This window comes from Lepidochelys kempii, chromosome 1 (assembly GCF_965140265.1).
Source record: "Lepidochelys kempii isolate rLepKem1 chromosome 1, rLepKem1.hap2, whole genome shotgun sequence".
In the NCBI taxonomy this organism is placed as follows: domain Eukaryota; kingdom Metazoa; phylum Chordata; order Testudines; family Cheloniidae; genus Lepidochelys; species Lepidochelys kempii.
The window spans coordinates 255,413,551-255,437,899 of record NC_133256.1 but is presented as its reverse complement, the minus strand read 5'-3'; the positions used below and the strand labels follow the sequence as shown (position 1 = coordinate 255,437,899).

The following is a 24,349-nucleotide window of genomic DNA, read 5'->3' as shown; positions in this document are numbered from 1 at the left end:
TTGAGACCGTTTAGTATGGCTACTCTCACTTCAGCAGCTAGTCTTCTTATTACCCTTGTAAAAAAAATCTTATATGCTTTTTGTCTCTATATTGTCATGTGTCAGTAAGTTCCACAGGTTAATCATAGCACATCAAGTTTAAACTGCTCATCCTCACTTTTCTGCTCTTACATAATTCTTCTGTGTCCAACATCTCAGACCTACTCAACTTATTGTAAGCTCTTCTCCCGGCCCTTCCCTGGTCTATCAAAAAAGGCAGGCTTGACACCGGCTTGGTCTCCTTCCATTCTTGTCCCTATGACTTTTTCTATGCTCCCTCTGTAAATGAAATGACCTCCTAGTCCCAGTTCATGAAGCCACCAGATGCACATACATAGATTAAAAAAATCCTTAACATTGTTCCTCCTGTGGTTTTCCAGCACATTCTTCCTAGGTCTGTTTTAGATTGCTGTCTGTCTGTGCATCTTGTCTGGGATGGAGCACGTTATGAGTATTTAATTAATGATAAGGTATTCTGGTTTATTATCTATTTTGAATCCATTGTTTTTAAATCGGAGTACCCATCTGTTATTGAAGCATGACTTAGTAAATGGGCACACCTGCTTAGCCTTCTTCCTGCTATTCATTATATTATTGCTGTCTCATTTAGATCTAGGACGCTTCACTTCCTGCAGAGAACGACTTGGGCTGTAGTCCCATGTGCTCTTAAACAATTCCATCCCCGAGGTGGTCACCTTTAATTGGTAGATGAGACGTTTCCTGTATCCAGCTGTGCAGCTACTCCAGTGATCCGGTATAGCTAACCAGACAGATTACAGATGCTGTCTGTAGGTATATCTACACTTCAAGTTGTGTAATTTCCAGCTAAAGGAGATCGATTCATGCTAACTCTGATTGAGCTAGTGCATTAAAAATTAGTGAGGGGCTAGAGGCCCCAAAATCTGTAGGCGGCACATTCGCGACGCTAGGTATGTAATCAGGTGGCTGCCGTTACAGCGACATACTGAAAATAGTGTTAGCTCATCAGAGCTAGTGCAGGGATAACTCCTGGAGCTGGAAATGACACCTCCAGCTTGAAGTTTAGATTAGATGACAGAGTGTGGTTAAGAGCTTTGGGTTTAGTTTGGAAGAAAAGGCTCTGGAGACATACGCACTATTATCCTTAGAACTCTGTATAGTGGCTTAGTCTTCTCCTTCCCAAAGAAAAAGCCCTGGCCTGCAAAGAAAATGGCCACAGGTGCTGTGAACATCAGTGGCAGGCCAAAGCAGAACACTCCAAGCCCCTGGAGTCACTAAGCTAGAGATTTATATATACAAACAGAGAGAAGGGAGCAGCCTATCTTTTGAGGGCACAGCGGGTGCCAGCCATCTGGGGTACAATTAGGAATCACCTTTTCACTCAGATCCATTTGCTTTGCATTTAGCCTCCGCATAAGGTGCTATGGATTCTGGTGGGAGCTTTTAGGCTACCATCAGCCATGCCCCGAGCTATCAGTGCACAGCGTTCCTGCTGTCAGACTGAACTATACCTGCTGGGATTTGGACAAAAAGCCACTGGCTTGAGACGACTCAACATACTCCACTTGCAATGTAACAGAAAATGGAAACCAGGCCTTTGTGTGTTAACTTACCGAACCCCGAGTCCCCAGTAGTGGTCCCTTTTGTGGCAACGGCTGTGATCTCTTTAAAACACCAACACTTCAAATCACAGTTCCCAGCAGCAGGGGTAGAGAGTAAGGTATCAATGGGAGCAAGTAAAAAAAAATTGACATCCCTCCCCCACCCCCATGCTGGTATCCATCCTGGTTGGCAGTGGTTAGTAGACCCTGCCACTTGAGGGCATGACTTGGTCTCTGGCTTTAGTGTGTTATGGCTATGGGGAAGGGAGGCTGGATTTCCTGGAGAAATTGTGCTGTGATTTGTATGCCTGCGTCATTCTCCTTTATTTATCCCCAGGGAGAGGGAGATGGTCCTATCCCACTGACTAGATCTACATTCACAAAGACATCATGACTAAATCCACATGGCATGACTGCCAGACTGAACTCTGATTTAACAGCAGTGCACTCATTTTCAGATCAGCAGTTTGGCCTTACAGGTGAGCTTTAAACAGCATGGGGAGGGTGCATACATATGGTGGGGAACAGAAGGGTCTTGGACAGCCTGCTTTATAGGAGAACTAGCTTCAATTTTCACAACCTCTTATCTAACTCTGTATAGTGCTGTAGCAATATTATTAGTGTGAGCTATGCACGAGTGTAAGGAGTCCAGTAAAGGCAACAAAAGCAAGCTGCTCTCTCTCCTGGCACAATATATGTAACAACCAGGATATCATGGAGGCCCCGTAGGAGCTCCATAGATAAGGTTGTGTAGAGATTTCGGTTTAAAGCAGGACTAAAGTCCATTTGTTTTGAATTTCAGCTTAGGTGCTGATGCTCAGTTACTCAGTTCCTGCGGGTACAGAGGATAGGGCAGGAATGGGGGTAGGGAAGGAGAAAAGGGGCTTTGAGTTAGGTTTGTGCTCCCTGTGTTGTGGGATAGCCAACGGCCTGCCTGCTCTCCAATGCAAGCTAGAGCAGCCGCTGGAGTGTGATGGATTCTGGCCACCTCTCCTCTTGGCTCTGCCTTGCACAAAAAGCCACTGGCTTGAGACCACTCAACATGTTCCACTTGCAATGTAACAGAAAGGGGAAACCAGGCCTCTGTGTATTAACCTACTGCACCCCGAGTCCTTGATGGCAATGACTGTGATCTCTTTAAGTGCTCAGACTCCAAATCACCATTCTCAGCACCGAGTATAGAGAGTAAGATATCTGGAAGCAAGTCAAACAAATAACCCCATCTAATGCTACTGCCTCATCCACTCCACCTACATGTTTGCTGAGAGAAGATTCTCAGAGTGCTGTTTCCACTCTACCAATCGTTGTGTAACTGAGAATCAGTCCCTTAAGTCTCCAAATTATACACTGCTAAGCAGGAGACAACTGAGTTTTTTGGGTAAGCTGCCATTGCCTTCCGTGTTAGCTTCTGCCTTCGGCTTTTGATTGGTTCAGAGGAGCGCCGGCTGACCTTTCCCAGCTTCCTTTCTGAAGAAGTTGGCTCTCTGTTGCTTTCATAACTGGATAGGAAGGCTGAGGTCATGTGACTTTGCCCCTTAAACTACAGACAATTGTCTAGTATGAAATTGCCTTTTTACTGAGTAATGTGACTTCCAGCACAGCCAGGACTTATTGTAATTACATCACTAGTTTCTTTAGGGAGCCATTCTGAACCATTTCTTCTTAGCTTGAGGTAGAACCACGGCTGGGGGAAACAGACACCCACCCTTCCAGCCTGAGAGGAGGCTTAAGTGCTCAATGCTAAAATGCTCAGAGAATAGTTCTCTCACAGAGCCTGAGTTTGTGGTCACATATGGGTATCCCAGAGCATGGAATTCTAGCAAGAGTGCCTGGAAGAGATGTGTGGTGGAAACAAGCAGTGGTAAGAAAACAGAGGATTAAATAGTGCTTTCCCCTTGGTTGCTCTTAGCGGCTTGACAGCTGCACCATCTGGAGGGAGCGATGTTAAACAGACTTCCCTTCAGAATGTGTCCCAGTACAAAACTAAGGATTAGAGGAGTTGTCCTGCACACAAGACCTTAAAATGCCTAGGGTACTTTCAAACTGTTATATGCACGCTAGAGGTCCTGGCCATGACTGGTATCCTAATCAAACAGATTTTGTTGTCTATCAGGCTACATGAGCAATGGCTGGACCACATAATAGTTGCCTGCACAGTTAGTATCTATGCATAGCTGTGTGTCATAATGACAACAGTGCTTTGAGATCTCCAGAGTCATTCTTTCCCCACCCTCCATTTTTTGATCCTTTTCTTTGGAAGCAGCTATTGGTATGAAATTCTCCATTTCACCTCATGGGGATCACTGTGTCTGGTCTCATATTTTCCATTACACAGACTCTTTCATAACCTCCCATGAGACACCATCCTACTACGCAAATGAGAACTGCCCTCCCTTATCTCGCAAGGAGCAGCTTCTGTCAGAGGCCTTGTCATAGCTATAATTTGTTAAGCACAGACCATGTACTTGGGCACTGTACAAGACAAGAGATGACAAGTTTTCTGCTCCAAGTAGCTCATCTGCTGACCGAGTGGAACTGAGAGAGACCCATGCCTTGCCACCAGACCACTAAGCTAGAGGTGCTGAGACTGTAATCTCAGAGACTCCTCTTCACAGACGTCAGCACAGCCAAGGACATCACAGAGGCTTATGCTAATGACATCAGACCAACACAGTGGAAGTGCTGAGCAAGTGTTAGCTCAGAGGCTAGTCCATCAAACTTGAGATGCTGAGCCAAGAACTTCAAACTTTGCCTCAACAATAGCCCCGCAAGATAGCCTGACGTAGTCAATAACCTTACAGATGTCCAGGCCTTCATGTAAGGCCAGAAAAACTAACAATGTTGATCCAATGACCTTACAGAGGGCTGTCCCTTAACATAAGGCCAGCAAGTTAGAGGTACTGAACCAGTGAGCTCAGAGGCCTATGCCATGATGTTAATCCAATAAGGTATAGATGCTTAACTGGTAAATAACTCCACAGAGGCCTGTGTCTTCAAATAAGCCAGCAGTTCAGCAGAGGCACAAGAGTGCCTTTGCAGAGGTCTGTGTTTTGACATCAGCCCTTCAAGGTAGGGAGCCAAGTGGCAGGGTAAGTAAGCAGCAGTGCCTCGGAAAGCAGCTTTCTCAGAGCATCTCCCTTTCTTTGCCCAGGGAAGGGAGAATTCATCAGGTGAGGGACTCTGAAGTGGGAGCCCAGGAGCAGAACTGACTGAAATTTTTTAAATGAAAAGTTTCCTTCACCTTGAAAACTGGCCTTTTTTTGAAAAAAGGGCATTTTAATGAAAAACTGTCACCATTTTCCACATTCTTTTTTTGTTTTTCACCAATCATGACTTTATCAGAATTGATTAAAAAAAAAAACAAACCCCAAACATTCCTGACATTTTTTGTTTAAACAAAAAATTACTTCGAGAACCATTTTGATAGTGTGTGGATTTAAATGTTTCATTAAAAGCTTTCAGGATTTTTTTTAAAAATAAGGTTGCGCAGAGCCCTGCCAAAGGAACACAGCTTCAGCATTTCCCACAAAACTGCATGTGCACTTTTCAGCCAGCTCTAGCGGGGAGATTCGGGGGCTCCACGCATTCCTGCTGGTAATGTGCCAGCACTGGCATCTGAGAGGATTACTCACACTGGGAATTCCTTATGTGTTTCCTCTCTCCTGCAGGAAGATCTGGTTTCCTCATCCGTCTAGAGGGGTGTCATAAATATAAAGGGAAGGGTAAACCCCTTTGAAATCCCTCCTGGCCAGGGGAAAGCTCCTCTCACCTGTAAAGGGTTAAGAAGCTCAAGGTAACCTCGCTGGCACCTGACCAAAATGACCAATGAGGAGACAAGATACTTTCAAAAGCTGGGAGGAGGGAGAGAAACAAAGGGTCTGTGTCTGTCTGGATGCTGCTCTTGCCAGGGACAGAACAGGAATGGAGTCTTAGAACTTTTAGTAAGTAATCTAGCTAGGTATGTGTTAGATTATGATTTCTTTAAATGGCTGAGAAAAGAATTGTGCTGAATAGAATAACTATTTCTGTCTGTGTATCTTTTTTGTAACTTAAGGTTTTGCCTAGAGGGGTTCTCTATGTTTTTGAATCTAATTACCCTGTAAGATATCTACCATCCTGATTTTACAGGGGGGATTTCTTTATTTCTATTTACTTCTATTTTTTATTAAAAGTCTTCTTGTAAAAAACTGAATGCTTTTTCATTGTTCTCAGATCCAAGGGTTTGGGTCTGTGGTCACCTATGCAAATTGGTGAGGCTTTTTATCCAACATTTCCCAGGAAAGGGGGGGTGCAAGTGTTGGGAGGATTGTTCATTGTTCTTAAGATCCAAGGGTCTGGGTCTGTAGTCACCTAGGCAAATTGGTGAGGCTTTTTACCAAACCTTGTCCAGGAAGTGGGGTGCAAGGTTTTGGGAAGTATTTTGGGGGGAAGGACGTGTCCAAACAGCTCTTCCCCAGTAACCAGTATTAGTTTGGTGGTGGTAGCGGCCAGTCCAAGGACAACGGGTGTAATATTTTGTACCTTGGGGAAGTTTTGACCTAAGCTGGTAAAGATAAGCTTAGGAGGTTTTTCATGCAGGTCCCCACATCTGTACCCTAGAGTTCAGAGTGGGGGAGGAACCTTGACCACTGGGAATTCCTTATGTGTTTCCTCTCTCCTGCAGGAAGATCTGGTTTCCTCATCCGTCTAGAGGGGCAAAGAGAAAGGAAACCACTTTCAGCTGTCCCTTCTTCCCAGGAGTAAAGGGACAGATCTTACCACTGGCAGAGTCCATGGGAAACCAAATGGCCCTATAAGTGCCTGCTCCCTTCCTGGTACTGCATGGTGGGGAGGGCAGCTGGGAAAACAATTCACAGCTCCACCCACTGCCTAGGAACGGGCAGGCAAACACCACAGGTGTTTTGCTGGCTGTCACCCGCTTTGGGGACAGGCAGTGGTGCAAGTAGAATTCCTTTTTTACCAGTACTCTGCACCAGCTAAAGGGTGGGGGGAATCTCCGCACATGACTTCTCATGTGACCCTGCCCCAGCCCAGGGCCCTGTGCTCTCCCCATCCCCTCCCCATGATCCGTCCCATGTTAGCTGGGGGGGCTCTGTCCTCTTCCCGCTGGGCTGGAAACTTCTGAACCGCAGGGTTCTCCAGAAATGCAGTGGGGAAAGGCGCAGAACGTGGGGCCAGCAGGCGGCCCTGCGCCGGCACCTCCTCCAGCGCAGCTGTACCACCCCCAGGCCCTTTCATGTAGCTGTGTCTCCTGAGTCCAGGGAGGCAAGGCTAGGGGCGGTACAGCCGCGCCGGAGGAGCTGCCGGCATGAGGTTCTGCTCCTTTTGCTGCTGCAGTTCCCGGGAGAGCCCTGAATCGCAGAGCTCTCCTGGGAGCCACAGCGGCGAAAGGAGCAGCACGTCTGGCGGCCCCCACCGTGCAGACCCCAGACAGGAGCCGCAGGCATGCAGCGTCAATTCAGGGCTCTCCCGGGAACTGCAGCAGCACCCCGTGCCGGCAGCACGATGTCCAGCCAATGCAATGGACTAGCTCTTACTTTAGTCTGCTTTAACCACTCCGTCAGAAGAAAGCCCACCAATCAGACACAGCACACCCAAGCTCCAGCCTCTTGGTGTTCACGTAGTTCCTGGGTTTGAGAGGCAATGGGTTCAGCATTCTTACTGGTGTCTGTCTGTGGTGGCAGGCTCCTGAGACGCGAACGGTTGATGCCTGGTGAACTCTGATAAGAAGGGAGTTCCAGGGCTAGGGGCAGCATCACGGTAGTCAGATTAGGGGAAGGATATGAACACAGTGGTGAGGTGGAATTCAATGGCAGCTAAAGAATATGGGACATACTGAGCTGACGGTAAGTTACAGGGCTCAGTACAGGAACTGTTGGATGAACTGCAATGGCCTGTGCTATGCAAGAAGACAGACTAGATGAGCTAATGGACCTGTCTGGCCTTAAACTCTGTTCATTTTGCACAAAAGAGGAGGCCTCGCAGCCCAGTTCTGATGGCTGTCACCCCACATCTTCATTTGGTGTGGTGAACAGATGTTGCATCATCTTGTGGTGACAGCATACAGCAGGAGGACACTAGATACTATGGCCCAGCTCCACAAAGGTACTTAGGTGCCCCAAGCCCAAATTTAGGCATGTAAGTGCCAGGTTTAGGTTCCACTTCGATCCACAAAACTTTTGCCAAACACTCAGCAGGTAAGTTTTGAAAGTAAAAATTCCCTCAGCACCCAAGTTTCTGCCTCTGGTCATGCATCCTGCTGCCTCACTCTAGGCACCCAGATGGGTGCTCTAACCATTGGACTACAGAATCTCTCTCTCGCTGGACCAATGATTGTTCAACTGTGGATAATTCTAAATAGTCATTGGGCCAGACACCAAGAGAATGACTCTGTTGTCCAGCGGTCAGGGCACCCATCTGGGAGATGGGGGGCCCCCCGGACCAGTCCCCCCTGCTCCAGCTACTCTTATTATTTATCCATAGGGGAACAGCTTCAACAGGCAAAACTGAGGGAGTCTTACATCAAAAGATCCCAGAGCTCAGTGGTTAGATACTCTCCTGAGAGGTGGGAGATCCCTGTTCAAATTCTTTCCTGTCCTCTGACGGGGTGCGGGGATTGAATCTTAGGCTCTCACCTCCCAGGCCAATGCTTTAACTACTGGCTAAAAGTTATAAGGTGGGCACTGGCACTGCTCCTAGTCCCACCAACCTCAATTTTGTGTGGAGCCATGTAGGTGTCTAACCACAGGTGAGAGGGAAGGGTCTTACAACACACTGGTGGTCAGCATTTCCCATGGGCTAGCTTAGGCAGCTCCCTGCCTAACATGTTAACTTTTGTGGATCATCACAAGGCACCTCTCTCTCCCCATTCATTGTATGGGCAGCCCAGGTGCCTAACTCACTCTTTGTGGAGCGCAGTGGTATTCCTGGTGCCTAAAAAGGTTAGATGCCTTGAGTCTGAGTGTTGCATAGGGTTGCCACGTGTCCTGTTTTCGACTGGAATGCCCAGTCGAAAAGGGACCCTGGCAGCTCTGGTCAGCACTGCTGACTGGGCTCTTAAAAATCCAGTCAGCGGCACAGCACGGCTCAGACAGGCTCCCTGCCTGCTATGGCTCTGTGCAGCTCCTGGAAGCAGCGGCATGTCCCCGCTTTGGCTCTTATGCTAGGGGGGCTGTGCATGCTGCCCCACACCTCAAGTGCTGGCTCCGCAGCTCCCACTGGCTGGGAACCTCCTTCAGCAGAGGCCCATTCCCTCCTCTCTCCACTTCCTCCAGCTAAGTCTTCTGTTTCTGGGAATGAAAAGGCTTTCTTGGTTTAGAGAGTTACCCCACTGGGCCAGGTGCTCAAGCAGAGAAGCTGAAGTTCTCCCAGTCATCTGCTCAGACCTGGGGATTCCAGCCCTCCCTTCCCCCCCAGAAAGGTTTCTGGGAAGAGAGTCTATTCAAAGTCAGTGACCTTACTGGCAGACAGCCCAGTGTCCCAGCAGGGGAGAGTCACACAGTTGATGGCTCTGTCAGCGCCAGCTTTCTAGGAGGTGCCCCCATGCCCTCTGCAGGAGCACAGTGTGTCCAACGCCACCTTTATGTCTTAACCCAAGATGGAGGATACAATGTAAAAGGACTTTCACAAAACAAAATGGCATTTACAAGTTGACACAGACGTATTCCCTCAGACTGTCACGGTGCTGGTTAGCGATTCATGGGGTGGGAGGAGGGACATACTCCTGGGAACCAAAAGCCAAGGTCAGGTTTGGAAATAGACAGTCAAATAGACTGACAGGGCAGTAAAGTCTGCCTCATGAGCTCTGCATTTGTACAGCAATTGCCTATTGGGTCAGAAAGAGTCTCATAAAAATAACTCTCACGTAGGCTAGGGTTGCCAGGTGTCCAGTTTTTGACTGGGCGTTCTGGTTGAAAAGGGACCCTGGTGGCTCTGGTCAACACCACTGATCGGGTCGTTAAAAGTCTGGTCAGCAGCACAGCGGGGCTGAGGTAGGCTCTCTGCACGGCTCCTGGAAGCAGTGACATGTCCCCCTCTGGTTCCTATGTGTAGGGGGATCCAGGGGGCTCCCCGTGCTGCCCTAAGCATTGGCTCTACAGCACCCATTGGCCAGGAATCTTTTTTTTAAACTAAATAAACAAACATTTTGCCCCCTCTATCCCAAAAAAGAAATTTAGTTCCAGTTTGTTGAAAGGCACCCACTTCAAATTCTTTCCGTCCTCATGGGGCTGGATTCAAAGTACAGATGAACTTACATGACTCTGGGAGCCACAAATTCCTGGATTGTACTTGCAATCCTACATCCACCACTGTGTGCCTCAGTTTCCCCAACTGTAAAATGGGAATAATTGCTTATCAGACTGAGGGCTTGTGAGGGTTAAAGTAATGTGCATACACATGTGAAGATGTATAGTACTTATTATGCCAGCCAGGTGGCACATACAGCATCTGGTGTCATGTCTGTAGGGACTCAAGACCTGACACTTTTTGTAACTGGCCACAAGATGGCATCATTGTGCCTCACATCCCACCAGCTGGGCATTTATCAGGAAGAGTAGGGTGCATGTAGGTGGCTAAGCTACAGTCATACCATCCCCAACACAACAGATCTTCCAGGAGATCTCCCCAGCTGATCGGCTGTAGAGCATTCACATTTAAATTCTTCAAGACAGCCTACGGCTCTCACATATATGGATGTAAATCCAGAGTGACTGCAGTGAGGTCAACGGTGGCATGAGTCTGCCTTTACACAATGCAAACAAGATCAGAATCTTCCTTCTCATTCTTACCTCTGAAGCTCTGCCTCTCCTAACACCTCAAACTGGTCTCCGCCTGCTTCCCCTGCATTCCCTATACTCTACCCCCACTTGTCTTTACTTGATGCCCCCTTGGTGTCTTTCTCCCAGGCACACCTTTGATGCCATGCCCTATGCCTGGAAAAGCCTCAATCCCCTTGAGCACTGAACACCTTCCCTCTCTAAATCCCTTCTTGGCTCTCTTTCACTCCCTGACAGCAGCACTGGCATCATAAGCAACCTTACTCCCACCTGACCACATCATTAATTGAAACAAATAACCTGTCGCTGATCTGGTCAGACTCCCTCTTGCAGGCCGCCCACCAAATGGCTGTGGAGAAGTCCAAACCTTTTGATCCCTGGGTGTTTTAAGGCTCCCGAGTCTGAACAGAATGCTACTCCCTCCTGACAGCGGTGACCTTGCTGTCCCCTGCCCAGCCCTATTACCAGACCTGACGCCGCAGGCTCCCCCAAGCTTCAATACACCTTTCTCCAGAAATCCACCAAAAGGTGTGAGGCATCTGGGTTACTACTTTAGTCTCTCAGGGTTGCACATGGTAGATGCAGCATACAATACGCATGCATTTTGCCTGGAGTTCTACAACGCTGCTGTTCTTTAATAGTATGAGAATTACACAGCGCTTAACAAAATAAAAACCCCACAGACAATTCTCCTCACTCTAGCCAACCCTTCCCGTTGGAGTCCTATCTGTTTCCAGATACACGGAGGTCCCAGCCACAGCAGCGTCCCTGATCTTACGCTCATGAAAAATTGTCAAAGAGAGAGACAATAGACTGAGCAACTCCTGCACTTTAGAGTATTCCAGTCCCTCTGTCAAGTGACTCATTGATCAGCCTACTCAGGTGATCCACAGGCCCTTACCAAGCTGACTTCATTGCCAGGTGACCTCTCCCGTGATAAACCATTTCTCCTGCTTGGGAGCCAGGCTACTGTATACAGTTATTCCATTTCAGTGGTCAGCCAATCGGATTTACCATCCTGCTATTGTCAGCCTTGTATCACTGCCTTGTTGGAATTTCAGTCCAACTTGGTGGTACAGAGGTAACAGAGTAGGTAAAGAACCCCACAGCCAAGATGGAGTCAGCAGGTTGACACAGATACAGATGAACAGTTCATAATCTCACACAGAGCTCATAAATCATACAGATTCCCCAAATCACCACACCAACATTAAAATCAAACAAAAATAGAAAAGAAACATGGAACCATAACATACAGAACAATCTCAGTTCTTCATAGTTCACTCTCCCCAAACCATTTTTCCTTTTCTCATTTTCTGTTATCTCCCCTCTTGCCCTCCTATACTTCTCCATTGGTCTATTTATTATTCTTGAGGAAGGGATTGTGCCTTCCTGTCTGTACAGTGCAATTCATATTTATTGGGCTAATGCCATAGGATGGGAGGAAGGATCTTGGTTGCCAGCCATCAACTAGAGATATGTACTAACTCCAGCATGGATTATTGGCTTGATGCAGGAGTGGTGGAAATTCCCTAAAAGTAAGTAAGAGAGAGAGAGAGAGAGAGTGTGTGGTGGGGGGGTGTCACCAGCCCCTGAACGGTGGCTCCGCCCCTGTGCCCACACTATCCGTTAGCCCTGAAGCCACACCCCCCACACTGCCCCTTCTCCCTGAGCCCCAGCCCTCATGCCACCTGTTCCCCTGCATGGCACATCTACTCCCCAATCCTCTCCCCCCAGCTTGCTCGCCCTTAGGGCTGGTAAAAAGTGGGAGGGCATATCCCTCCCACTTTTAAAAGTGATGGGGCCATGGCCCTGCTGCTCTCCCCGTTCTGGCACCCCTAGCCTGATGCATGAATTACTGAATGAAATTCTAAGGCCTGTGTTATCACAGAGGTCAGGCTAGATGAACACAATGGTCACATCTCACCTTGAACTCTCTAAGTGTATCATGCTTGTTAGCATATGAAAGCTAACTAAAAGAGAGGGTCTAACTCACTAAACTTCCATTAAAGACAGGTTTTAAATGCCATTGAATTGCACTGGCCTGGGAGAAGTTTTGGGGATGGACAGAGATAGAAAAAGGATAGTTTTTTGCTATGAAAAAAAGCAGGGACTAGTCCTACTAAGCACAGGCAGTCAGTGTGTATGAGTTTACTGAGTCAAATAAACCATAAAAAATTGACTGACATTAAAGTCAGTGCAAGAGACAAGAGTTGGAAACATTTCCCCCTTAATTGGACATATGCTTCTAAATAGATTCTTTTTTTATATATGTAATCCAGATTTATGGCTTGAACTGGATAGCTGAAATGTTTTTTCAAATGTTACCATGCATGATCATCAACAAAGAGAGTCTTAAGATTGCTTTGAATTGGACCCAATCCTACTCTGCAGGAGTTTTTGTAATTGTTATCAGGGGAGCAGAAATGAGCCCTGTTGATAATATATCATCTGATATTAGCCTTCCAAGAGGGCAGGTCATCTCATGGTTCAGTAACTGGTTAAAAGATAGTAAACAATGGGTAGAAATAAAATGGTCAGTTTTCACAATGGAAACAATTGAATAGCGAGGTCCCCCAAGGATCTGTATGGTGACCTAGGCTGTTCTACATATTCATAAACAATCTGGAAAAGGGGCTGGACAGTGAGGTGGCAACATTTGCAGACAAAATGAGACTACTCTAGATAGTTAAGTCCAAAGCTGACTGTGAAGTTACAAAGGGACCTCACTAAAGTGGGAAACTGGGCAACAAAATTGGCAAATGAAAATGAGTGTTGATAAATCCAAAGTAATGTGCACTGGAAAAAATAATCCTCAACTCTACATCCAAAATGATGGGGTCTAAATTAGTTGTTAACACTCAAGAAAGAGATCTTGGAGTCATTGTGGACAGTCCTCTGAAAACATCCACTCAATGTGCAGTGGCAGTCAAAAAACAAACAGACTGCTAGGAACAAGTAGGAAAGGGATAGATAATAAAACAGAAAAGATCATAATGCTGCTATATAAGTCCATGATACACCCACACCTTGAATATTGTGTGCAATTCTGGTCACCCTATCTCCAAAAAGATATTAGAATTGGAAAAGGTACAGAGAAAGGCAACAAAAATGATTAGTGGTATGGAACAGATTCCATTTGAGGAGAGAGTGAAAAGACTGGGATTGTTCACTGTAGAAAAGACATGACTAAGGGGTCATATGACAGAGGTCTATAAAATCATGAAAGGTGTTACTTTCCCCTTCACATGACACAAGAACCAGGGGTCACACAATGAAATTAATAGGCAGCAGATTTAAAACAAACAAAAGGAAGTACTTACTCAACCTGGGACACTCGTTGCCAGGGGATGCTGGGAAGCCCAAAAGTATAACTGGGTTAAAAAAAGAATTAGATAAATTCATGGAGGATAGGTCCATCAATGGCTATTAGCCAAGGTGGTCAGTGATGCAACTCCATGCTCTAGGTGTCCTTAAACTCCTGATTGCCAGAAGCGGGGACTGGATGACAGGGGAAGGATCACTTGATAATTGCCCTGTTCTGTTAATTCCCTCTGAAGAATCTGACACTAGTCACTGTCAAAAGACAGAATACTGGGCTAGAAGAACTACTGGTCTAACCCAGTGTGGCTGTTCTCATATTTATTATTAGTATTAATTATTTGTATTACCATAGCACCTAGCATCCCTAGTCATGGACCGAGACCCCACTGTGCTAGGTGCTGTACAAACACAGCACTAAAAGGCAGTCCTTCCCCCAAGGAGCTGACAATCTAAGTATCATACAAGGGATAAGAGGTGGGTACAGCGCAAGAAGGGTGAGCACATGGAAACAATGATACAATAGTGGTCAGGATAATGAGCAGCTGCCTAACCATTGTCAAGGGTTATTTTTTGTAGGTATCATGGCACAGGAGAGTTTTAAGAAGGGATTTGAAGGAGGAGGATGGGGTGGCTTTTTGTTGTACATTTTTTCAGTGAAAAGGGTAGAATGTCAGTGTCATCAAACAAGCATATTATATATTTGCTGTATCCTGGGACTGTTAGCCCCTTCACTTTTCCTAAAAGGAATCAGTCCCAGATTTAGACGGGGGACTAGGAGAGAGATGGGGAGTTCAGGTGTGAGTGGAGCTCTGAACAAGACTGAAGTGACAGGTTTTGCCTCTCTCTTAAGGACCTGATCTTACACAGTGGGGAACTTCCTCAACTCCGGTCCCAGTCAGTGGGGATGGTGAGGAGCTCAGCACCGAGCAGGACGAAGCCCCAAATGCTTTGAAATCAGAGGAGAGTTGGTGTCACAAAGATCAAATGCAGCCTCTTCTTTTCCATGGGTGAAGCCCCCGTCCATGCAGGGGGAGATTGTCCACAGGCACACACAACACCTAACTCCCACTGAAATTACACGCATTGGGGATCTGGATACTTGTTTCCCCTCACAGACCTTTCCTCTGGAGTCCTCAATTTCCAGTGTCACTGTTCGGTCACAACAACAGTTATTTAGTACTATACCTGTACCATGAGAGAGAACCACAACGCTTTGCCCTTCATCTGAGGATCTCAAAGCACTTTGTGAACATTTCTAGGTCTCATAACACCTCTCCGGGATAGATACAGTATTTATACCCTAATTTTGCAGATGCGGAAGCTGAAGCAGAGTCACTTGCCCAAATTCAGACAGAGAGTCAGTGGCAGACCTGGGAATAGAACCAAGAAGAGCTGCCTCCAAGTCCACTGAGCTAACCAATAAGCAATGGTGCTGATTCTGTCTCACCCAGATTTTAACTAGAAACTTTGGATCTTCCCACTCAGAGTTTTCAATCCTCCACCAGATTTCAACTGGGAACCAAAAACAGAGGGCCCAAACCAAAACCCTGGATCTAGTCACTCCCAAACTTTGGAGAGGTCCAGATCTGATGTTTGCCGCTCAGAATCACCTCTAGTGGACTAGACGTCACATCTCCCCGGGACCAGCCCTTGCCCCAGGAGCGATTGCCTCTAAAAGCCCAGTGCAGAAGATGCTGCTGTCAACCCGCAGCCATGACAAGACTACCCCTTCCCGCCCCTATATTGTACTGCAAAGCCTCTTCCATCTCCTGGCATGTGGGACTGATCCCACAGGATACCTTCATTTAATGGGGCAGAGGGATCTCACAGGTACTACTTTGGCCCCCTGCCTCACAAATGCCCCCAAGGTGCACAGTTGTCCAGTGCAACCTCCGTACAATTGCTTAGACATTATACAACATTTCCAAAAACTCAGCCATCTTTCTCCCCTGGCTCTGTAAACTACACCTGTTACAAGCAATAAAAAGGAGCCACACAATCATCAAGTGGAAAATATTTTCCCCCTCCCCCTCTTTCTTCCACCTACGAGGTATGATTCTCAGGCTGCACTGTATGGATTAGATTTTCAGCGAGTCACTTATTTCTGGCAGAACCTGCCTCCGCTCTCTCTCCCTGCTCACTGGATGAGTGACACTAATCAATGGTGTGGGAGGTAAGGAGGAGATTAGCATTGCTGTGATTGACAAGCCTCACTCAGTATAGCAGTGGATACCTGAAGACCCACTGGATAGATCTAACCCGTTGATACCACGCCCATCGCTGAAACAAAGGGCTCACTTTGTGAACAGAAACAAACAGGGCAAGTTACCGCAAAAAAGGCCTAACTCAGTGACATTTTTAATCAAGAAATTTCCCTATATTAATCACAATATGTAATCAACAGGAAAATTGGTCCCTGCTGTGGAAGGAAAGATCCCTTGAATTATCTCAGCAGGGAAGCTGGCACTAATTTATCGCTGTTTCGTGCCAAGTCTTTTTGATGCGACAGATGAATGAAGCTGATGTTTTGGACCTTGACTCTCTCATTTACCCTAAGGTCTTTTACACTGGGCTGGCAGGGCCATGTAAGAGGGAATCAGGCCCTTAGTCTTTTGAAGCATGGCTAAGGTCAAGAAAGCTGGTGCTGTTAAAACTGCTCTCTCTCTTTTCCTTTCTTTTGCCCACCCCCATCCCTGCACACCTCCAAAGTCTTGGCTGGATAGGACTCTCCTCCTCCTCTCTTCATCCCGGAAGAGCTGATATCACTTCAGAAGAGCAAGCATTGAAGCCCATTCTGCCTCATCTCAGTAAACTCGTGGGCTGAGTGCCTGTCACATTGTTGCTGGTGATATTGCTGTAGAAAGCAGCAAGGGCACAGTTTGCCTATCAGAAACATTTGCTTCCTCATTTTAAGAAAATGTCTCCCTTTAAAATATGTCACCAAATCAAAATGTATTCCCCCTCTCTCACACACCTTTTCTCCTGAATTCTGGCTAGGGGAGGGGAGGCCTGTGACACAGTTTCCTTTAGCCCTAAAGAGGAGGGAGAGCTGGAAGCACCACGCTCTGGCTCTTTCCCTCTCTGTCCCCCTAGAGGAGATGGGGAACCAGCAGGGGAATAGATCCTCCTCTATGAAAAAGGGGGCAGGTAGGGAACTACCAGCCTGGACAATTCTTCTCTGCCCATCAGAGCCCAGTGCTGCTCCACCTACTAACAGAAAGCCATGGAGGCCCAGAAATACTCCAGGCAGGGAACAGCTCCTGCTGTTACTCCCACTTCTGATTCTCCTGCCTGATGAGTCCTTATTGCACCTGCCTGTGAAGAGGCAGGAGGTGGGGGAGCTGAGAGCTCCCAGGGCCAGGAGAAGAGGAGAACCGTATTCCCACATGCTCCTCTTTACTTTAACCACTGCACAGCACCTCTATTGTGAGCTCACTGGCTTAGCACTTAGCTTGCTGGTTAACACTTAAGGCCCAGACTTTTGTGAGGCCACGGGCTCAGCAGCTGAGCTGATGTGAGAGGTCTTTGAGAGTGGTGCAAAGTAGCCTCCCAGCAGTCGGTCAGTGCTGATGAAAAGAGGAACTCTAGCCTAGCCCACCCCACCCTCTGGAATTCAGGGTCCGGGCTCTGGACTCGAGGCATTGGTCTGGGTTTGCTACCCAAACACCCCTGCTTTCCAAGACTACTTTCAATCACGTCTTTGCTCTATCTCCATAGGACAAAGGGAGTAAAGCCTTCCGATGGCCTGAAAACACACAGAGACTTTGGACCCTGATCCTCTTCAGAGCACAGAGAGAAATTAAAGCTTTTAAAAGAGGCTCAAACAAATACCACTTAAAAGCAAAACAGACTTACTCTGAAGTTGGTGGTGCTGCCTCTGTGATGAGCAGACAGTCTCCAGCGATTGCTCCACTTGCCCCAGCTCCTAGTACTAAAACTCAGTGGGGGTGTTTGGGTTGGCTAGCTCCCAGTACCAAGGGGAAATCAGGACCCTGAGACTGACAGTTCCCAGGAACAATGGGGAGAGGCCAATGCTCCACGTCACCCTGATTGACAGGGCGGGCAGGCTAATCAGGGAGGCAGGAGGCCAGGGGGGGTCCCTTCCTCTGTGTGAGCTGGAATTGCCTGGGTCAGGCAGAGTGGGGCCAAGCTAAGGAGAAAGCAGGGGCCCCGAGCTGAGCTGGGGAGCAGAGCTGTGCCAGCCAGAGGGGCCAGAGAAGCAGCCCAGGAAGCAGGTCAGTGCTGGGAGCAGAGTCACAGAAGAGGCCACAGAGCAGACCTGTGCTGGGAGCAGAGCTGCAGCAACCAGAGCCAGAGGGGCCAGAGAAGCAGCCCAGGGAGCTGGAGGCACAGCAGGAGCTGTGCTGAGGCAGAGTGGAGCTGGAGCAGTCCAGAGCTGTGTGCTGTGAGCAGCTGGGGAGAGCGAGGGGGGACCCTGGGCAGCAGGCCCAGCACAGGGAGATGCCCCCAGCCAAGAGGCCCTGCAGGCTAGACTTGGAGGGGGATCATAACCCCAACGGGGCAGAGGCGACACTGGGAAGGGTCCTGCCGCCTAGAGCCTGAGGGTGTGTGACCACCACCAGAGCAAGTGTCCAACCCACAGCATCTCTGCAGCACAGCCAGGGCCTGAGAAGGAGGCCTGGGACGTGTGAGGAACAGACTGTGAACTGCCCTGACATTCTAGAGACTCTGGTTGTGGCGTCCCCATGCCACAGAGCGGGGTGACACGTTTTCCTTTAACCTTTCCCCTTTTTCCTTATTTTTTTAAATTGATTGTTTAATAAATTGTATTTGCTTTGAACTGTATGTAATGATCAGTGGGTCAGGGAAGCATCTAGTGCAGAGAGAGCACCCAGGAGTGGGGACACCCTAGCCCCTGCCCTAAGTGACCACAACAAGGTTGGGGGTTGAGCCCCCCAGGAATCCTGGGCCCAGCCTTGTTGGGGTTATGAGGACTCTGCCACACGGGGGAGAGTGGAAGGGGAGCCCTTGAGGTCAGGCAGAGACTGAGGACTCAGATCCTTTCACTAGCCCACTTCACCGGAGTAGTGTATAAGCCAGGAAAGTTTCCCCACAACAGCGGGACCATTCCCCCGCTTATACTAGCTTGTACTTCCTCTTAGGTGTCTCAGGCTGGTTTCCTGAGAGGCAAATGGACTTTAGCTGTTTTGTGAGCCTGCCGGTTAACCCTTGCTTTCCTGACTGGATCCACAAAGCTTTCTAAATAGGTCACTCCCTACCCCTCTTGGGACCCAGGTATGTAATATATCCCATCACAGCAAGGTTACTGACTAAGTACCTCTACAATGCTGGAATGATAGATATCGAGGCATAGGCCTCTTTTAAGTTGCTGTCGCTTACTTGCTTATGTGATGTCAAGGAACAGGTCCCTGTAAACTCACTGACCAAACATCCCTGGTTTGCTGGTCACTAGCTCAGCAGCATTAGCCAGTTGGTATGATGTCATAGCCTCTGTGAGGTCACTGGCTTCACTCATCTAGCAAGCTGGGCTGCTGTCTAAACAGAAGAGTCTCTGAGGTTACCTCTTCAGCACTTCTACCTTGTTTGGATGATGCCAATGGACAGGTCTCTCTGAGACTACTGATTCAAACTGCTGGTCCTTCAGTGTCTGAAAAAGATCAAAGTAGGAGGAGAACCTCCCCCATTCTGGTGGATGCACGTTATTGTGCAAGTTGACATCATGTAGTGAAGTGATACTTCAATATCCTGTCAGATGGGACATGACATGTTGAAGAAAACAGAGCTAAGGGAATAAATGTACTGTGCATGTGTGCACATGCAGAGTGTGCAGTTGTGTAGGGGAACAAACTTTGTCTACCCACAACCCCACAGTGGAGTACCAAGAGGGGACACGGTATTGACAGTCATTTTGTTTTCCTTCATTCTGGTGAGGAATGAAGGAAGGGAGGCCTAGAAGTGGGAAACTCTCCTTTTTCCCTCTCTGCCCCCTTATAAGGGAGGAGGAACCAGCAGGGGGACAGATCATCCTGTAGAAGAAAGAAAGCTGATCAGAGACTCCTAGTTTGGATAATTCTCTTAGCAGGTGCTGGTGCTGCTCCACCTACTGACAGGAAGGCTTGGAGCCCCAGAAATGCCCCCAGCCGGACACCAACCAGCCCCTCCTGCTGCCCCTGCTTCAGATTCTGTTCACCAGCCCATGAAGAGCCAGGAGGAAGTGGAGGGCTGGATAGCTGAGCTCTCCATGCCCAAAAGAGGGTGAACCAACCTGTGAGCCCCTGAGATCCTTCTTACTTTAATCCCTGATTAATGAAAAGATGTTAACTGGGAAAATAACAAACAACCTTTGTCCTTGAAAGAAAAGGAGGACTTGTGGCACCTTAGAGACTAACAAATTTATTTGAGCATAAGCTTTCGTGAGCTACAGCTCACTTCATCGGATGCATTCAGTGGAAAATACAGTGGGGAGATTTATATACATCGAGAACATGAAACAATGGGTGTTACCATACACACTGTAAGGAGAGTGATCACTTAAGGTGAGCTATTACCAGCAGGAGAGCAGGGGCGCGGGGTGGAACCTTTTGAAGTGATAATCAGGGTGGACCATTTCCAGCAGTTGACAAGAACATCTGAGAACCACTAACCCAGGAACCTATCCCTGCAACAAAGCCCGTTGCCAACTGTGTCCACATATCTATTCAGGGGACACCATCATGGGGCCTAATCACATCAGTCACACTATCAGAGGCTCGTTCACCTGCACATCTACCAATGTGAGATATGCCATCATGTGCTAGCAATGCCCCTTTCCCATGTACATTGGTCGAACTGGACAGTCTCTACGTAAAAGAATAAATGGACACAAATCAGACGTCAAGAATTATAACATTCAAAAACCAGTTGGAGAACACTTCAATCTCTTTGGTCACTCGATTACAGACCTAAAAGTGGCAATTCTTCAACAAAAAAAACTTCAGAAACAGACTCCAACGAGAGACTGCTGAATTGGAATTAATTTGCAAACTGGATACAATTAACTTAGGCTTGAATAGAGACTGGGAGTGGGTGGGTCATTACACAAAGTAAAACTATTTCCCTTTGTTTATTTCCCCACCCCCACCATTCCTCAGACGTTCTTGTCAACTGCTGGAAATGGCCCACCTTGATTATCACTACAAAAGTCCCCGTCCGTCCCCCCCTGCTGGTAATAGCTCACCTTAAGTGATCACTCTCCTTACAGTGTGTATGGTAACACCCATTGTTTCATGTTCTCTATGTATATAAATCTCCCCACTGTATTTTCCACTGAATGCATCCAATGAAGTGAGCGGTAGCTCACGAAAGCTTTTATGCTCAAATACATTTGTTAGTCTCTAAGGTGCCACAAGTACTCCTTTTCTTTTGCGAATACAGACTAACACGGCTGCTACTCTGAAACCTTTGTCATTGAGTCAATGCAGTCCCCGGGAATGCATTCCTTTGCCCAACTGTTTGAACAGAAATCAAGCGTCCCTATTTTCTAAATGTAATCAAATGAAAATAAAGACCTCTCTCAGCCATTTGACCGAGGAAATGTTCTCAGCTTAAACCCCTCTCCTGGAAAGCCACTTATTGTTCCTTTGAATGGGAACCCCGTTCAAAACAACATTGCTCTTTAATAAACATCAGACCTCAAACTCCCTCTCTACACTTAGACAATTGAGGGAACATTTTCAAAAGGAGCCAAGTGATCTGGGAGCCTGAGCCTCATGGAAAGTCAGTGGGATTGAAGGCTTCGCTGTCAATTAGGTGCTTTTGAAAATTTCACCCTTTGGCAGAACGCTGAGAAACAAGCCAGGGTGAGAATTCGCCCAGCCCGGGGAGAAGGAGCTAAGAAGTCTTTAAGCCTTAAGGAGGTTTTAGTACCCTTATACAAGGCACTGGTGAGACCTCACCTGGAATACTGTGTGCAGTTCTAGTCTCCCACGTTTAAGAAGGATGAATTCAAACTGGAACAGGTACAGAGAACGGCTACTAGGATGATCAGAGGAATGGAAAACTTGTCTTATGAAAGGAGACTCAGGGAGCTTGGCTGGGTTAGCCTAACTAAAAGAAGGTTGAGGGGAGATATGATTGCTCTCTATAAATATATCAGAGGGATAAATACCAGAGAGGGGGAGGAATTATTTAAGCTCAGTACCAATGTGGACACAAGAACAAATGGATATAAACTGGCCACTAGGAAATTTAGACTAGAAATTAGACAAAGGTTTTTAACTATCAGAGGAGTGAAGTTTTGGAATAGCCTTCCAAGGGAAGCAGTGGGGGCAAAAGAGCTATCTGACTTTAAGATTAAACTCAATAAGTTTATGGAGGAGATGGTATGAAGGGGTAACATGGTTTTGGTAATTAAATATTCATGGTAAATAGGCCCAGTGGCCTGTGATGGGCTATTAGATGGGGTGAGATCCGAGTTACCCAGGAAAGAATTTTCTGTAGTATCTGGCTGATGAATCTTGCCCATATGCTCAGGGTTTAGCTGATCGCCATATTTGGGGTCGGAAAGGAATTTTCCTCCAGGGCAGATTGGAAGAGGCCCTGGAGGTTTTTCACCTTCCTCTGTAGCATGGGGCACGGGTCACTTGCTGGAGGATTCTCTGCTCCTGGAAGTCTTTAAACTACGATTTGAGGACTTCAATAGCACAGATATAGGTGTGAGGTTTTTTTTGTAGGAGTGGTGGGTGAAATTCTGTGGCCTGCGTTGTGCAGGAGGTCAGACTAGATGATCATAATGGTCCCTTCTGACTTAAATATCTATGAATCTATAAGCCACTTTTGCGCCCTCCTGATTCCAGGCTGCTGTAGAAACCAGTGCGCTCCCAGAGAGCAGCTGTAGAAGCCAGTGAGACCCCTTCCTGCCCCCAACGCTCACCCAACAGAGGGGCTTGCAGCAGGGCCTTTTAGGACAATGTAAACTGCCTTGCCCAAGCCTGTGCGGGGGATAGGGGGAGGAGGAGAATTCTCTCCTGTCTGGAAGCAGGGCTCTGCTACACTCTGCAGCAGTACAAGGGAGCCGTAGAGAAGAGAATCCTTCCCCCTGCTGCCCACACTCCTCACTACTTCGCCTTCAGTGATGGGGTACAAACATCTCCTCTCCCACACTCAGCACCCAGTTGGCTACATCTTACAGAACCACTCATGAGTCAGCTAAGGAGCGAAGTGATCTAGCAATCCCTAGAACAGCCCTCCATGAGAATACTGCAGGAGTGACGTAGGCCAATATGTTCGACAGTGGCTGCTGATTTTTGGATGCCCAACTTGAGACACCTGTTGATTTTCGGAGGTGCTGAGCACCCGCAGCTCTCTCTGATTTCAGTTGGAATTGTAGGGGCTCAGCACCTTTGAAAATCAACAAGCTGGGCACCCAAAACATGAGGCCCCCAGGACTGAGAGGACAATATTTCTAATTTTGGCTTTCCTGTCTTGCCCTAGAATCAACTAGGGCCCTACGACTTCTGGGCAGGACTGTATGGGAGCTCTGTCCTCTCCAGCTGTGTCTTAGCAAGTCCAGCTGAAGAAACATTGTCCCTAAAATTACACAAATTATCAGTGCTGCTACCTATTAGAATATAATAGTTACTAGGTCTTCACAGACATACTGATCACTTATTTATAATGTTAACCAGGGCAGTGGCTGACTTCTAATGCATACAACCATACCCATTTCAGCTTACCACACAGGGAGAATGCCTGAGAGACAAGGGTTGTGCAGATGACTAGTCAGCATGAATAAAGCATAGGACAGACATCATGATGATGCCAAGTATCAGAGGAGTAGCTGTGTTAGTCTGTATCCAGAAATACAATGAGGAGTCCAGTGGCACCTTAAAGACTAATCTTTTAGTCTTTAAGGCGCCACCGGACTCCTCATTATTATTGTGATGGGCACAGTATGGCTATAGTACAGTTGGCTATTGTCAGCCAAATTCTGCCCTGGCCTTCATTTAGATTGTAAGCTTTCTGAAGCAGGGATCATCTCTTTGTTGTGTGTTTATACTAGCACAATGGGATCCTGGCCCAGTGACTGGGGCTCCTAGGCACTACTGCCACACAAGTAATTAATACAGAAAATAATAATAGTCTGTATAAGATTCCAGGATTGTCACTCTGAAGCCTCGAATGCCTGTTGAGTCAGTGTGACGTGATAGACACCACTACAAGCATGGCTGAGAGCTTTTTGTTCCAAATATCACCAGGTTAAGTTATCACTGGGCTTCACGGTCTATTACCATCCAGTGTTTAAGTTCTCAGCCATTTTGAATGTATGAAGTACACCCGTACAGTGAACAGCTACAGTAAGGCCTGTATCTATGCCATGCCAAGAGTCCTAGACCACTGTGATATCAGAGGTAACTCAACCAAACACCATCCTCACTCTACAGGTAATTTGCTTGCAACAGTTTCATTCGTTGTATTAGGGAGTGTGGACGGATGGTGGATTACTTGGCCCAACTCCCATACCTATGCAACACCAGGGCTTTCAGTTCCTGGTAATAATAATAATACTGGCCTTTGTGTAACTGCACTGAAGTCTAGGGAGTTGCACAGCCTGTGAGTCATTGTGTTTGTGTAAGGGGAGAATGTTCATCTTGCCAGAGGTGTGCCTGG

At 47.4% G+C, this 24,349-nt stretch overlaps 1 protein-coding gene across 5 annotated transcripts in view; it reads right to left on the bottom strand.

Moving 5' to 3' along the window:
* LOC140903522 (apolipoprotein L6-like) overlaps positions 1-17,683 on the bottom strand; it is a 59,185-nt gene extending 41,502 nt beyond the window's left edge. For all 5 annotated transcript variants that reach the window (XM_073324921.1, XM_073324948.1, XM_073324930.1 and 2 more), the window contains exon 1: positions 17,576-17,683. The gene's annotated coding sequence lies outside the window, so the exon portion shown is untranslated. The remainder of the gene's footprint in view (positions 1-17,575) is intronic.
* Between the last annotated feature and the right edge of the window lie 6,666 nt (positions 17,684-24,349).